Below are 13,895 nucleotides of genomic sequence, written 5' to 3'. Positions count from 1 at the left end.
TAAAATTTCCAGTGCTGTGACCCCACCCTGGTTTCGTGCCATGGCCTTAACGCCTGCTCGGAGTGACAACCCCCAGCCGAGGCAAGAAGCCACAGCCACCCTCTCTTCTGCCTAAGCCTGAGAGTTCTCTAAGAAAGAGAAGTAAAAGTGGATCATGAACATATCTGAAACCTCTTAAAACTTCACCAGGATTAGAGAAGTGAACCCACCCATCTACAAACCGCAGCAGGTGCACTCACCTTGTAACTGATGCCTCAGAAATGGACAAGTTTTTCTTAGATGAGCCTATTTTCTGGAAAAATAGAGCACTTCAGACATTATGTGCCCTCTTTTCTTTTATACAGACAACATTCACTGGAAGTCTGATACACATTCAAAACCAATGAAAAAATCTCACTGATTTGAGGACTCTGTGCTCCTCAAAATATTTATTTCAATCCTTTTCTTTTAAGTACCCAGGCAGCAGTTATTTAAATTGAGGTTCACCTCTTATCCCACAGATTTGCTCTTTCTAAGTTACTGGTTCCAAGTAGAACTTTCTCTTACAAAACAATCTTCTGAAGAATTCACAGATACTTATAGAGCCATTATTCATATATTTGTTATGTATCAAGTGAGAAATCCAGGCCACTGAAAACATTATGCAGCTTCTTCAGTGCAATGTGCAGTCAGATTGCTCTGATAAGATGGCAGATGCAACCTAGGAAATTAAAGTAAAGCCAGTACTGTGGATTTGTATTTTGAACCTGGTTTGTTGAAAGCACAATGAACACTTACACCAGCTTTGTACAAAGCCCATTCCCAGGGATGGATCTTGTTTTGTAGCCATGATCATGGTGGGGTGAAAGTCTGTTGAAAAAGCCCAGGTGTCCTAGAGAAAAAGTTCAGAAGGTGATTTTATTTAAGGCTCATTGCAGTGTTTAGGAAACCATTCAGTGGGGTTTTTTCATGCCTGCATATAACCTTGAACATAAATTTGGAGGCATGCAGAATTACATGATTCTGTGTAAATTAACATGATAATGAATATTAACATGACAATTAATAATACACTTAAATGTGTGTCATGCAGTTGAGTGAGCCAAGAATGAACCAAATGTGTTGTACCAACAAACCCCCCACAGTTACAAGACAGAAACGAACAGCATTTTGTAATTATACACAGTGACATATTTTCTCATATCTACTGCCAAAAAAAATATCACTTTTGGGAATTAAAAGAGAGAGCAGCAAATAGAAACAGCTATGTCATCAGTAATTGCAAACATGTTTTCAGCTCCAGCTTCTGATAACCATCCAAAGGCGTTCTTTTAATTGGTAAAATTGACATCTGTCCAAAAATAGAGGAGTCCTTAAGGGCCATGTTCACTCCTAACAAGTCAGATAACGAAATCAGAGTACCTAGAAAGTTTTGCAATGAGATAGGAATTAGCAAATAAGCAGTACAATCGAAAAATAAACAGTGCTGCTGCTAAAGGGGCTTTTTAGATATTACATGACTCTATTAACTTTGCCCCATGGGGTCTGATCAAGTTGTCCATAAGAGATGGACAACAGATTGACTCACTATATTTAAACTATAGCCACCTCTCCCAGGAACACTAAGAGGATTGCTTAAGACAAGTCTTCTTAACACTGGCACTCTAGCATGTGATAAAACAAGCTGATGAAATCCAAAACAATTTTAGAGCTGACAGAGAACTTGGTTTCAGAGCTTTAGAACTAAAAGATGCTTTTGTAAGGCATTACTCTTAGATGCAGGTGACATCTCAGCCCAAGATGCTCCTCCTGGTAGTGGGAGAAGCTGATGATCCCCCACCTCACTCACAGGTGAAGTGGCTCATCTGAATGAGGTCTATAAAACCATCCAAAGGCAGCAGAGGAAGACTCTGCCAGGTCTCCTCTGCAGCCAAAAAGACATTTCATCAGCATGATCATGTTTGAACATTAATCCTTACTTAACAAGGATTATTGCTTGATAACATCACAGGCAAGCAGGAAAGTAAGGTCCCTACTCTGAAGTTTCTTATCTAAAGAAATTTTGTCTCTCAAGCATCACACTATACCCTTTATTAAACAATGAAGCCAGAAGCCCAGAGACTCTGCTCCTCATTGACTGAATAGTAATTAGGACATGGAAATCAACTAATATTGGGTGTCTAAGGAATTCAGAATACCAAAATATCTGCAGGTCCTAGATGGCATGCAACTAATGAAAAAACACTTCAGTGATAACAGCCCTAGTGCTGGTCATTTCCAGCTGGAACTGACCAGGAGAGCTCTCACCAAGAGAAATGTCTTTTTGTTCACCTGGCTGAACAAACATGTATTGAAAGCCTGTATGAACTGCAGTTCTCTGTCCTCTCCCCACACAGATCTATTCCATATACCCCGTATCAATATTTTGCCATTTGCTACCAAAGGTTGTGGGAGAAGTAAATTGCAAGTTCCCTTGAAATCAGCATTTCTCCCTATGATTAGCTGTCTCCTGTCTACTTGCAGTGTTTAAGTGACCAAAAATACTTTATTCAAAGAATAATTAATAAAACTTGTTGGGGCCCAAGAGTTGTCACAGACACATCTTTTGTACACCATAAACTATGTGTAAATATGTATTTGGACAGTTGTTGAAAATGCTTAATTTTTCCCAAACACCACAGCTCTTTTCAAACAGCATAGCTTGATGGCATAATGCACATTTAAAGATGTTTTAATAGTCTGTTTTATTTATAGTTATTTACTCAATAGAGTGCATCAAGCCTTCTAAGCCTCTGTGAGCTATGTGGGGACTAAGTAAGCACCCACTCATTGTTTTGAAATCATGTCATTTGCAGTTGACTGATTGATCTGTAGAACACACTGCAGGCAGACATTGCACTTTAGAAAAAACAAGATTTGACTATTACCTGAGGAGACTTACCTTGAAACTTTTACATCCACAGGGGACGATTCTGCTTCCAGGATCCAGTGTGAATCCAAAGCATGCCCATTAACCAGTATTCTTATGCTGTTTTTCTTTTGGTAAGCAGCAGGATAATTCAACTCTTTCTGAAACACATGGGAAGTTACAGATGAGGCAGAGCCCACTGTTAGTAAGATTTGCACTATTATTTTAATGTAGAAATAAGCATTTAGCAATGTTTATTTGTTTCTCTCTAGTTCAGCTGGCCTCTTTCATGTAAAACTTAGACTGAAATCTCCTTTCTTTTAAAAAATGCTCAATTCAAACATGGGAATACACGTTGATAAAGAAAGGATCTGACAAGTAGCACACCACAGGATCTTCAAGCCTGAATTGTTATGTTTCCCACTGAGTGGGTCAGTCACAAAAATCTGGTTCCCATTTCAGTGCTGTCACTACCCTGCGGATGGTATCCTGGTCATCACTAAGCAGTACACCTCAGTTTTCTCCTCCTGCAAAGTCCTTTGCTATTTGTTTGGAAACAGAAAGGTGCAAAGAGTTCTCTAACAACTAAAAATCGTGATTGGTTTTGGTGTTGGTACTTTTGTCAAGCAAAGTTTCTTTAAACGCTCAAGCTACTCCACTGCCCTGTGCAGAAACTACTCCAATACTATCCCAGATGCTATTGCATCACCAACAAAACTGGAAAACATTCAGAGCACTTAAGAGATTTGCAGAGACAGACTTAAGGGTGTACAGTACATCAAACAATTTACCACAGGCCTATCTATATATCACAGATATCAAATTCAATTTTAAATGCAAGAAGGGAAAAAATGAGAGGTGAAATTCATATACTGTAATTAAATGGAAAACACATGCAAACTGTAGCAAAAAATAATAGAAACATGAATCGTGTATGTTGCATCTGTCTGTTATTACAGTAGGAGTGGCAATGATTAGTAGAAATAGGGTTGAAAAATTATTTCTTATATAATATCACTTCCTGTGCCCACAGGGTTAATGTGATAAAGACATCTCAGCCCCAGGCGAGGGCAAAGACAGAAAGCAGAGATCTTTCTGCTGGGAAAGAAGAGCACTTGGTTGCACAGGAGCCAAAGGAGGTGCCAACTTCTCATCCTTTGAAGGTACCAGCAACCTGGCACAGCTCTTGGAGAGAAAGATACACTGCCAGGGACCTACTGCCTAGATATCCCAGACATGGAGAATCTGTTTCAGAGCCACTCTGCACAGGGGAGAAATGCTAAGAATGGTCTAAAAGCTCCAAAATGTTGATTTTGTGGACAGTATCATCTAAATTTAATGGTGCATAAATGTGAATTTTTACATATTCACTCAGACTGGGGATTTGCAATTGTGCACACGCACAGATGGCCCCACTCCCAGGGAGAATATTCCCATGCTCAGTGTTACTCATGAAGCTTGTGCCATCCCTTTCACATGTGAAATGTAAGCCAGCTCCATTAAAGCACAGACATGGGCTTCTCTCTCAGAGAAGGGTCTCTCAGGGTCCTGCTCCACCCAGGGCTGAAGAGGCAGCAGCCAGGCATTGGTGCATGATGGTGATGGACTGTGCTTTTCTCTAAGAGTGTAACCCTGAGCTCTTCCAGAAGCACAACTTTAACACATTGCCTAAGAACACAAGATAAAGCCCTGGCAAGCTTGAGCTGGCAATCTGGGTGGAGGATCTCCCCCCTCCACCCAAGCCTGACTCACTGCAGCTCCCTGCAGCTGAAATAGGAAGGGGTGAGATCTTTGATGGTGGTTGAAGCAAGCAATCAGTTTGGCTGCCTTTTGGAAGTGCTGAAATAGGTGAGCCCAGTGGGGATATACAAAGTTTGCAGCACTGAAGTCCCACATTATTTCTTCTGTCCACCAGAAACGAAGCCGGGCCACAGTAGATTTGAGTGATGTTCTCTGTGCAGCTGCACTGACTCCTAAAAATGCAAAGGAGAGGAAGCTAAACCAGCTTAAAACATCTCTGTTCCCTCCTGTTTTCAGGAGCTGCATCACTCAATGCACACATGGCCAGCACTTACATCCATGCTGCTCTGAGCCCTGCTGCATTGACAGAACCAACATAAATGCTCCTGGATTCTTCACACAGTGTGCTGGGCTTGGAAAAGGTGGAGGGAGGAGGGTATTTTTCTGCAAATAGGATTTTTTTATAAGCGACACAGTCACTTTTTGCTATTACAAATACAAGTGCAATAACAATATATACCGGCCTGAGCAGTAATAGAGATTCTGGCAGATTTTTTTTCCCTGTCATAAGCACACTGGGCCTAAGGCAACGTTTTCCTCTATTTAATAAAGAAAATTGAAAGGTAGGGAGAAAAATAAAATTCAAAAACCCCCTGCATTGCCTCTCAAATTACACAAGCTGCTAAATATTTAGGGCATTCTTTCCCACAAACATTTCAAATGGATGAGAAAGAGGTTTATCTTCTTGACAGCTCACATCCTCTTGTGGGCCAGGCTCATTCCTCTGGAAGCTCACTGAAGTCAATGATACAGCAGCAGGGATGACAGATGAAGCTCACGATCCACATTTCAGTGGTACCTGTCTACCATTCAGACAAATCAGCTCAGGATTAAGATGCAAGTGAAGACACTAAAGGTTCAGGTTGAGAAGAAAACTAAAACAGCATAAACAGTCTAAAATCTGCAGCAAACATGTGTAATTCCCCTCTCAGTCTCTTGGCTACAAACAAAGGGCTTGAACAATGCAAGGGTGACCTCATTTTTGAGCACTTTTTGACTAGAGTGATACCTGCCCTGGTTGTTTGGGGTTTTTTTCCTGGTTTTAGTGAATTGCCATCACGTCCTCTCATTGCATGGCTGGTTATCCTTCCTGTAAAGAACAGAGAAGTGTTTACTGTTGATTACCAATCGGTCAGCCTGCAAACAGCTTTGCAAATCATCAGTTTCAAAACAATTCCAGCTTCCTTCAAAAGACCAGCAAAACTCCACTGGCCTTTTAAACTGGAAATAGGAAACCTGATTGCAATAACAGGCCTCAACAAATCTGAATTTATTACCAATTGAATTAGAAGTTCACCACGAGTCCAAATGAAAATCAGTAAACAGTCATTAGATCAAGTAAAAAGGAAAGTGAAGAAGACAAGAAGCAATAGCTGTAATCATCCATCCAAAATTAACTTATCAGCTATCAAGCAAATAACTGCTATGTTAAAAGCTTTTTCACGTTAGGCCACTTGTTCTTCATAATAATTAAAATACAATGCTTTAATAAAAGAGCTTAATTTATATTCTGGTAGTCAAGCTAGCACTTAACTTGATTCTGGGCTGTTCTCAATTAAGAACTGTTTATGGTCTCCAAAATCCCTTCTTGGATGCTCTGAGGTTCTGCACCAGAAAGAGGAGGGGAAAATTGGCAAATCATAATAGAGATGTGAGCGCTGTGCTGGGGAAAAAGAGCAACCACCCCTATGGAATCTGGATTCTAAACTCAACCAAAGCCAAACTGCAATGAAACCTAAAGCTTTGGCCAAATTCCTGAATTCTAGTATCATGATTTTCATTTACAGTGCTTATTTTGCAGCACGTATTGATTTCACATTGGGCAAACCGCTGCTTTTGTGACAAATTTTCCATTTGTGAGGTTTTCCTCTGCCATTTCCCAGCCCTGTCTCCCATTCGTCCTGCCCTGTGTGAGCTTCATCCCCGAGGCACAGAGCTGTCCTCTGACCACCCCATCACACTGACAGTGAGGATGAGCTCGTCCCAAGCCACCCTGGTGTCCCACCCCCAGATTTTTGGAGGCCACCTCGCTGCCTCACACCCTCTGATATCACCCTCCCCACTGCTGCACAAAGGGGAAGCCATGAGCACATGACAGAGGCAGCCACTGCTCTTCCTCACTTCAAAAGACAATACCCTGGCACTAATAATCCTTCACACTTAGTAACAGCCAGCTTTATAAACAGTAATTAAAGATGCCTTCTGGTGTACCTGCAAAGGAAACATGATTTTTGTTCTCCACAAGGACCACATTTTCTTTAGTGACTTATGATTAAAGAAGCCAAACTTAAGCACAAAAGGATTAATTTTCAGGGGAACAAGCAGCTACAGGTCACATTTTATGACCTTTTAACAATGACTCCTAACAGGAGCTAAAAGTTAAAATCTGAAATTTTCAGCAGAAAGCTTCACAGCTTTTAATTTCAGAAACTTTCTGCATACTGCTAATCAGTAATTTTGAAAGAGAGGCAGGATTCACACAGCAAAGATTGTGAAATCTGCTAAATCAGTTTTACATATTTATACAAAAAATCCCTTGCTTATTCCCCTGACATCACATTGAGTAAACCTGCCAGGGATGAATCAAAGCAGCATTCTGAGATTCACTGTATTGACTGTTCATTGGCTTGCACCTCTCCTTTTATTTTTAATCTTCAAACTGGCCAAAGCTCTTACCACTCACCATTTATCCAAAAATTAAGCCCACTCTGAGCACTACCTGGAAGTGAAAACGTGACAGTTACAGCCCTGCCCACTCAGAAAACCCAGGGCAACCTGGGTGAGCCCAGAGACACCAAGTCACTGCTCTGTCTAATTACAAACCCGAGGCAGATTAACCTTTGATGACTAAATTAATCTTCTAAATAAAATGAATATGCATCAGCCTGCAAATTAGGATTAAATGCTTAGCAGAATCTTTATGTGATCAAGCAGGTTTTGTGGTGCAGATGTTAACCATTAACATAAAGCAATAAAATCATTCTTTTTTGCTTATAATAACACCTAACAATTCCAAAGCCACCTTTCATCTGAGAATCTCAAAGGGTTTCATAAACATAATTAATTAACCCTCTCAGCATCTGAGACAAGAGCATAATAATATCCCCATGCAACAGCTGAAGAAACAGAGGCACAGCAACGTCCTCGCGTGCCTCGGACTGTGCGTAATGGGGATGTTAAATGCTTTGAAGAGAAAGAAAAGACCAGGTTTATGCTGCCTCCAGCCCTGCTCTCACGTAGACAGGCAGGGTGGCTTCTCCAGGAGGCTGAACTCCTGCCATGTCCCTCTGCCAGAAATGCCCAAGGAGGCTCTGCACAGCCTTTGAGGTTGGCATCACCTCCAGCAGGCACTGGGGCACAGGAGATGTGGGCATTGCCTCACCTCCCATCTGCACCAGGACAGCTTTCCCTGGAAAATCTTCTCTAGATTAAAAAAAAAAAAGTTTCTGGATTTCTTTGGGCACTAAGAACTACCAGTCTCTTGAGGTATTTTTCCTCACACATGCCAACAATTTAGTCACAAGGAGACCCCAGTGACAGCATTCACACTTCTTTTTTTCTTGACTGCTGGTGTCCCTGCAATGTGATTTCTATGTCTACGTGGAATAAAAAGCTGGCATGGAAAGCTACCACTTCCATCCACATTCTGCCACTACCATGGGAGAGATGTACCCGTGGTTCTTTGAGGCTTTCACAGAAGACCTCAAATGTTTTCAGGGGATCAAGGAAAACTGCTGAGGACTACATTGTGTGCTCATTCTTTCAACAGGCTATTCATTTCCATGGGGTTTACAATAAGGAATTTAGAAAATGTATACATCACGACTTTTCAGCCTTACTACCCCTGATTTTAATTTCAGTATTTTCAAGCCTTATGCATTTCATTATTATCAAACTGTAAAATTAAGTTTTAATTTATCTATTTAAGTCAAAACTAATGTAAGAGCGTTGCTGACCTACAGACAGGCATGGGAGAATTCACATTCTTGATAATTCAATTTGTTGGCACATTTTGTTGTCTAATTGTAGCTGCTTCTCCTGGTGTATAAGTTTTCTTTTATATAAACTAATCTGCTGGTGTAAAATGTCTGTTGATGAAAATATAATTTTATTTGTTAAAGAGGTAACTGGATCAGTTCTCAAGGTCAGTTTAAATTTTTTGGCTATTAAAAGGAACTTTGAACTAAAAATTTACCATTATGTTAGAATACTGACATCACATATATAATTTTGACATGTAACTTTCTCAGTACTGGAAGTTAGACATTGAAAAGAGTTTGTTGTTTTCATACAATGACTGCTAAAATCCATGGAAAAATTCCAAGGACTTTAATAAGCTTTGAATTGGGCACATTATTACTATGAATGTAATTCTGGATACCTCCCATAACATCTAGGACATGTGAGAAACTTAGGAAAAGCAATTAACATTCTTGCATCGACTTTTGTATTTACATTTGAAATTTACCATTTAAGACTTTAATTCTCCATAAAACTGCTTAAATATACATAACTTCAGTGTTATTTAAATGTTTTATGATCTTCCTGAAATTATCCTCTAATTAAAATCACTTACTTAACTTAGTATCTTAAATTTACCTACTTTTATTTTATTTGGAAGGAATTGGAATTAATGTGCAGGTTTTGTTCATTTTCTTTCTGAGGAAATCTTAATTTGGAAGGAAAATTATGATTATATGGTAGGGAGAAGGATGTCTTGAAGGCTGCAGACTTAAACTAGTGGTAATCATTAGCTACATGTATGACATGATGTATATAATTAAGAAATAAATTTATTACAGAAACTTGGAATTATCAATTAAAAAGTAGTCAGTGTGGTCCCCCAAGGTCTGATATGATTACCTGCCTTATCTGGGCTGTCACTTCCAATGCTGGCTGGAATCTCAAATACCTCAGAGGGGGCTCCCTGTGTCAAGTTAAATAAATGAGACAACCTTAGTGGAAAAATGCAATGACATGAGCGGGTGCAAACAGAACTCTTCTAGAGGAGAATAAAGAGATCAATTTAAACCTGAATATTACTGGCAAGCTTCTCTTCCTTCCTACTGTACTCCTGAATGGACTGGCAGGACCGTTCAATCTGTGGCTGTACCCCAGTCTGCTTGATGTGCTAAGGAATGCTGAACCTCGGGGCAATAAAGGATACCCCAGCCTGTTACATTTTTTTCTTACCTATAACCTCTGCAGACTTTGATTTTTTTTTGAGTTTTCTCAGGTTTAAGGCCAGAAGAGACAGTTAAATTATCTACTCTGACATTGTATATATGTGAAGGCACTGAGCTACACTCACCGGTCTCCTTTCCTCTAAGCTCCCTGTCATCCCACTGATCCACAAACATGTCACAATTATGAGGCAGTAAATCAGTGTAAAACAATAAACAGCTCCTCCCACCTGCCTTTGTCTCCAAAATCTCAGCTCCAGCAAAATTCTGTTGCTCACCCTGAAACAGAATGAAAAATTTGGCATCCTCTGATGAATTAGATTTTGTTTTTCGCGCAGAGTGTCTCACATCTTTATTGCTCTGGGCTCTAGTTTGGACTAAAAATAAAATTAATAGAAAGTGTCACCTCATCATATTTTTTACCTGATTGGTGTAGATGGATGTTAAATACTTTATATCCAGCTATGGAGGCTGAATACACCTTTTTATGAATTCAGATACAAACTGAATAAAGTTAAAACACAAGTTGTTCAACCACAGACTCAACATAAAAACCTAATTTTTAGAAGCCCTATACAACTTCTTCAAACCAATATACATCAAGAAACATAACATACTATTCACAACTCCAGCACCTGCCTATGCAGTAAAACTTTTGACATTTACCAGAAACAGAGAAAAGGAATATAACAGTCCAAAACTCATGATAGGGTTTTACAGGGTATGATTTGAAGACTGTCTGTTGGCTCCAAAATAAAGACTCCTGGAGACACAAGGAGCCTGACAGTGATTGTCTCCTCTTTTAAAACTGTGCTGACAGCATCAACTGTTGTTCACTTTGGTGTCAGGGAGTGTCAGGAAGAGTGAAGCACTTCTTACCTTACCACGTCATGCAAAATTTAGCACCTCTGTCTTTCCCTGGATTCGCCCCATGAGCGTTCCAAACGTGCACAACAAAACCACATGAAACTCAGATGATTTCAGATCATGTTACAAAGTCAAAACACAGAACAGATTCACAGAAACATTTGCTAAGGTTCACCAACCTGTTGAGTGAACCTGGGCCCCGTTCCAAGCAAATCTGGATTGATTAATGTTTTCTTTAAATCAGCATCACCTGATGTTCTCTGCTACTGATGTGAATCTCAGCTTTTACTTTTCTCTTTGGGATTTTGGACTGGTGTAAGTACACAGCTAAAAACAGCACATGGAATGAACATTCATCTATGTATAACTGAAGAATATGTATCACTGCTTCTGCAAGGAAATAAAATATTGCAGAACCTTAACCCTCCAGCCTCATCAGTATTTTGCACTATTATGAGCTCTTGGGGGAGGGCTTGGTGTAGGGCTTTTTTCAAACTCTTGATGCATTTCAGAACACAGCAGTAAAGGAGCTCTTTCTGCATTTCAACCACGGGACCAAATCGAGATACACTCAGCTGTACAAGGACTGGAACCTCTCTAATGGATCTCTTGAAATCAATGGAACTACTTATGGAGTAATATACCATTACCCATTGTGAGTGAGAGCTACTGTAAATAAGCTTTGGAAAGTATATTCCAGCTACAGCTGTGCTTGGTGGTTTGTAATATTCCAGCACTCGCTAAATATAAATAAATAAAATGAAGTGGGAGACGGTGATACTCTGATTTCTGCTCTGACTGTACATTTGTTGGGAGTGTCCGAGCAATCAGAACACTCCATAAATACCTTGTCATGCCTGTGGGATTCCATGCTAACTTATAATCCATCACTGAAGCAGGCAGCAGCTCTTGAAGACATGCTAAAGCACTGCTAGGTTGAATGTAATTCATCGTTACACTCTGGCTGAGTGCTTATTTCCTCTTTCAGGAAGAAGTGGCTACACATGGAGCAGTTGTATGCTGGAAATTTCACTTAAAATTTGCACCATATTAAGTAATTATTGAGCGAAAGCTCTGTATTTTATCACTTGATTTATCTTCTTTCTATACAAATTCTTTGTCAGCAACCTGTACATTCAGGAATTCTACTTTGAACATAGCATGTCTATACCTATAACTTTATCTGAAAACTAACAAGTTTTCAGATAAAACTCAGGATTGAGACAGGTAAAACTATTCAGATAAACAAGAAGAACCTGTCCCACCCTGTTCTCACTAGACATACATAAGTATATATTTTGTGTGTCTAAAAGATACCTGTTCATCACATAGTTGTGCTATTTATTTTTCATTTCTGACTCCGAGTTTCAGAGAAACAAAAAACTGAGGACAATAATAAAGAACGCCAAAGCTTCTGTTGGAATAGAAAAGGAACAGGAATATTGTAAGACAGACTGTTCCCTCAATTTTTTCTGGCCAATTTATAGTCCCAGCAGATTTGCAGAAAGTTTGAACAAGCACAGAGGCCTGGCAGTGCTGACATGAGCTGAACCCTCTCTCCTTGTGAAATTCAACCACTGCAACTTCATAGGCAGCTTTAGCAAAACACAGACAAGATCAACCCTAACGAAAAAGAGATTTAAAACTGACTGGATTCTTAAGGAGAATTTTTGTCAGCAACTGAAAAAGGCCCCAGCATTTCATCAGGGCAGCATCCTAGCAGCTTAATTCCTCACTGATACGTTTGTGCTGCTGGGGTCCATCCTGGGCTCCTGCTTTTCCTTTTGCTGCTGACTTAGACATCAGTGTCCACTAAGGATCTAAGAAAAGGAATCTTTAATGTTCAGGCTGTAAATATGCCACAGAGTCCCAAGAGCCTAACATATGTCAAAGGCATGAAATGATGGCCATGAAAGGGAGTCCTACATCTGTGTTTGCTTAGCTGAAGAACTGCAGGGCTGACCTGTGGACTGATGTGGCTGTTTAATATGGTCTCTGCAAACCGTTCAATAACATCAGAACTGCTGGTTAATCCTCTTACCAGTACCATTGACATTATTTCATGTTCTACTAATTCCAAGCCATCTGTAGAAATACTTGCCTCTCTGGCAAGACAATAGACAGTGGCTGAAGTTTTTAAAAGGCTGAAGCTCTAATAATCGTCCGGGTATAATTTCAGAGCAAGATTATTATTTTTTTTATGGAAGCATTTTTGCATAATGTTATAGCGTGAGTCTCACCTCATTTTACTTGTGCAAGTCAGGAGTAAAGGTAATTAAAATGCATGGGAAGGACTGAACTTTGAAATAGAATATTCTGAAACTAATATCCAAGTATATTTTGAGATCTTATCTCCAAAGGTGTTCACATGCAATAACCTCAATTACTTGAATTTTGGAAGAATAAAAATTATATTTCAAATGGACAAAATAAAAAAGGTGAGATTTGAAAAACTTCAGAGGTATCTGTATTTCTATTTTGCAACTTGAACAGTTTCTGCAACGTTTTCCTTTTCATTTGAATTTCCCATGTAGTGTTTGTGACAATCATAAAAACTGACACAATCAGCTTTTTCACATTGTGATTCCCAATTCAGTGTTGGGAAAAAAAAAACCACTCAAAATTACCCAAAAATGAATGAAGAAAATGCCTAGTTAATAAAAACAATCTCTCTTAATGATTTTCCCATGTATTTCCAAAGAGCCCCAAAGAGTGCTAGACCATGGAGGAGAATGATGCAAAGGAGTAAAACTTTCTGACTTTGGAAGGAACAAATGTTTTTCAAGCTGTCCAATCATTCTTACCTCTCTTTGCAACCTTTAGGGAGTCACAATCCATCCAGGAGAATCAATTATTGAATGTAACAGTAAGAGCTTTGTGTCACCACTCCTATCATGTCACTGTCTTCTGTCAGAGAGCACTGTGGGTCTGAAACCAAAGCACACACAGAGTGTGAATGAACTGCAAAAAAACAAAGTATTTCAAAATCCGGGAGGCTGGTTAACACCACCGTCCTGCTCTGAGCACTGCACACCACAGAAACTGGTGGAGGAAAGAATGTTTCTGTACACAATACACTCAGGCCCCCACTATCACTTAATCCCTCTTCCATCTCTGCCAAATTCCAGCTGCAGCCCGTACTCGCCTCCAAAGGAGCA

The 13,895-nt window shown here is 39.7% G+C and overlaps 1 long non-coding RNA gene across 1 annotated transcript; it reads right to left on the bottom strand.

Annotated features, from left to right (window-relative positions):
• Nucleotides 1–775: 775 nt before the first annotated feature.
• On the bottom strand, nt 776–13,652 carry LOC121348745. The gene is made up of 3 exons (XR_005954406.1): nt 13,542–13,652; nt 2,921–3,048; nt 776–871 (listed from the first exon to the last, which is right to left on the bottom strand). It is a non-coding gene; the product is annotated as an uncharacterized LOC121348745 (long non-coding RNA).
• Between the last annotated feature and the right edge of the window lie 243 nt (nt 13,653–13,895).

The sequence above is a fragment of the Pyrgilauda ruficollis genome, unplaced genomic scaffold (assembly GCF_017590135.1).
Source record: "Pyrgilauda ruficollis isolate IOZ18807 unplaced genomic scaffold, ASM1759013v1 scaffold13, whole genome shotgun sequence".
NCBI classification, from domain to species: domain Eukaryota; kingdom Metazoa; phylum Chordata; class Aves; order Passeriformes; family Passeridae; genus Pyrgilauda; species Pyrgilauda ruficollis.
Note: the sequence above shows the minus strand (reverse complement) of the source record. Positions and strands in the feature narration are given on the sequence as shown.